This window comes from Octopus bimaculoides, chromosome 11 (assembly GCF_001194135.2).
Source record: "Octopus bimaculoides isolate UCB-OBI-ISO-001 chromosome 11, ASM119413v2, whole genome shotgun sequence".
NCBI lineage: Eukaryota > Metazoa > Mollusca > Cephalopoda > Octopoda > Octopodidae > Octopus > Octopus bimaculoides.
In genome coordinates, this window is record NC_068991.1 from 24,263,514 (window position 1) to 24,266,312 (window position 2,799).

A 2,799-nucleotide genomic window follows, 5' to 3' on the forward strand; every position below is an offset into this window, starting at 1 on the left:
AGAGAGAGAGAGAGAGAGAGAGAGAGAGAGAGAGAGAGAGAGAGAGAGAGAGAGAGATGTGGTCTCAGTATCTGACTGGTACTATATCGAAACAGAAGGTTTCAGAGATAAAGTTTAACCTTTTTGGGATTTTGAGCGCCGGTTATCAAGCGTCGGTAGACAAACAGACACAAAAGATTTGAGCTCAGCCTATAAAGAACTTTTGTGAATTGAAATCTTGCCGATGTCGACATTGCTTTTCACCACATCAGGGTCGATAATTTAAAGTACTATTCAAGTATTGGGGTACACGTAATCCACTAATAACCGCACCTCAAAATTGTTGGCTTTACGCGTAAATTAGAACCAATCATTAATTAAAGTATAAATTACATTCAAAGTAGCTTTGGTATGTGTGTGAGTGTGTGTATATATATATATATATATATATATATATATTTAAATAATACAAAATCGGACAAGAATGCAAAACATCCAGACAGTTAGGTGATACAAGAAAGGAACAACAAAACATCCAGATACAGAGAAAACAAGGACAGGTCATTTGGAGTTTTCTTTCATCAGTCGGGATCCAGATTATCTTTGCAATTTCGACTGGTTATACTCGATATTACTCCAATCTGGCCAGCTCCAAAGAAAAACTAAGCTAAGAGCATTAGATTCTTTGGAAGAAAGCAGCGGATGTATGCAAAAACAAGGACGGGAAAAAAACGAACAATGTTACACAAATACAATAGAAATAGTAACAAGACATAACAATAGGTGTCTTTCGACTAAGGACGAATTAAATTAAGCTGGCGTATGTAGAAATAAAGCCTTACGGCAGGGATACAAGATTTCAGAGGCACAGGGAGGAATATCGATGTTACACGTACAACGGCCGACCGGCATTGTAGAAAATGAAGGAGAGTATATTTTGGGTTTAAAAAAATACTTTGTTTATTGAAATGTAAATACCAGAGTACAGAACGGACAGTTTCAGACTGACGAGCGTTTGTAAGGAGAACAGAATTGCTGTATTGGAAATAAGGCTTTATTCAACTTCTTTGACAGACATGTTAGACAAATAATAATTTTCGCCAGCGAGTTGAAAATGAGTTAACGACAACATGATGCAGTTTGGTAATGAAAAGCTAGCCAAAATAGTTACATATAACAAATACATACATGAACGACATTTATATTTTCGTATAAACATTTATACGCAAGCAACATAAACATGCATACACACAGTTCATTACATTCTCACAACATTCTCCCCCACTAGAAAACAGAAGTCCGGGGGTTGAATGGATAGGCATAGAATGTTTCAAACTTCTCTACTGCATAGATTATACGGTCTATGGTTCTGAAGTAACTGATAGATTCTCTTTTCCGAACATGCTGTTCATGAGGTATCTGTTGTTCTTGCTGCTCAACATTTTGATTAATATTATCAGTCTCTGGAGTGTCTTGGGGAGTATTTCAATGTTTACCTCATTACTTTCAGGTGATTTCGGAGTTCGTAGTTTCAAAGTACGTGTGTTAGGAGTTTCGTCTGTTTACACAATCTCTTCATGGTTTTGTTGATCGATCAAAGTCTCGGGGATTGGAGCCAGCTGTCTCAGTTTCCCGTCCATCAGATAAACGTACATATGCATATTGAGGGTTACAGTCTAAAAGTTTTACTTCATCAACCAGGGGGCGGGGTCATACTTGGATGATCTGACATTCCTTTTCAAGTACACAGGTCCGGGAGTCAGAAGCTAGTTGGACAGTATTATTCCCATCGTAGGTTTGCGGTTGTAGGAAAATAGGCGTTCGTGTGGAGTTTCATTTGTAGCTGTGCAGAGCAGTGATCTGATAGTGCAGAGCGTTTGTAAGTACTTGCTCCTAATGACTGACTGGCATAGCACAGGATTTGAGGGATAGAGTAATGGATTTCTAAAGCGTACCATTCAGTCTCACCACATGATCGTTGCAATGAGGATTGTATGGAGTTGTGCGACTTGTTGCTACTCCTTTCTGTAGTAGGAAAGATCTCAATTCCTCTAACATAAATGCAGGTCCTCTATCACTGTAGACGTATGATGGCATTACAAAAATAGCAAATAGTTGAGAGAGGCAACACATGACAATAGAGGCAGAAGTATCAGCACAGGCAAATGCAAACGGGAAATATGAGTATTCGTTAACAATAGTCAGCAGGTATTTGTTAAGTGTCGCTGATGGTAGAGGACCCTTGAAATCCAGACTGAGTCTCTCAAACAGTTGAGTAGCCTTGATCAGATGAGATTGGGGAAGCTTGAAAAATGCTGGTTTTTGTTCAGTACAGACTTTACAGTTAGATGTCATTGTCTTAACATCTTTCAGTGAAAATAGGAGCCTCCTTGATTTGACAAAATGAAACATTCTCGTAACACCTGGAAGACTTAATGTTTCATGCAACCTTTTCAGATCTACCGATAATGATGCTGCGCAATAAGCACGAGACAAACAGTCGGGTCCCTTGTAATCTGTCCCAGGTCGGTAAACAGTTTCATAGCTAAAACAGGAGAGTTCTATCTTACACCTTTGTATTTTATCATTTTTGTCTGTCTCCCTAACCTCTGGGAGATTTTAGGTATTATTTTACTAATGTGTTCTAATTTAATTAAATTCTGTGTCTTTGTGCAGTTGAAGATTGCTCTGCATTTTAAATTGATGTAATGATTACATTGTTCAATTAATTGGAGTTACATGAAACGATCGTACTGCTTTACCCCTTGTTGCTTATTTTGATTTTAATCACCTTACTTTGAAATTGTATGGATAATACCG

At 38.0% G+C, this 2,799-nt stretch overlaps 1 pseudogene; it reads right to left on the minus strand.

The window, feature by feature from the left end:
• Positions 1-1,664: 1,664 nt before the first annotated feature.
• LOC106867921 (uncharacterized) overlaps positions 1,665-2,799 on the minus strand; it is a 3,324-nt pseudogene continuing 2,189 nt past the window's right edge.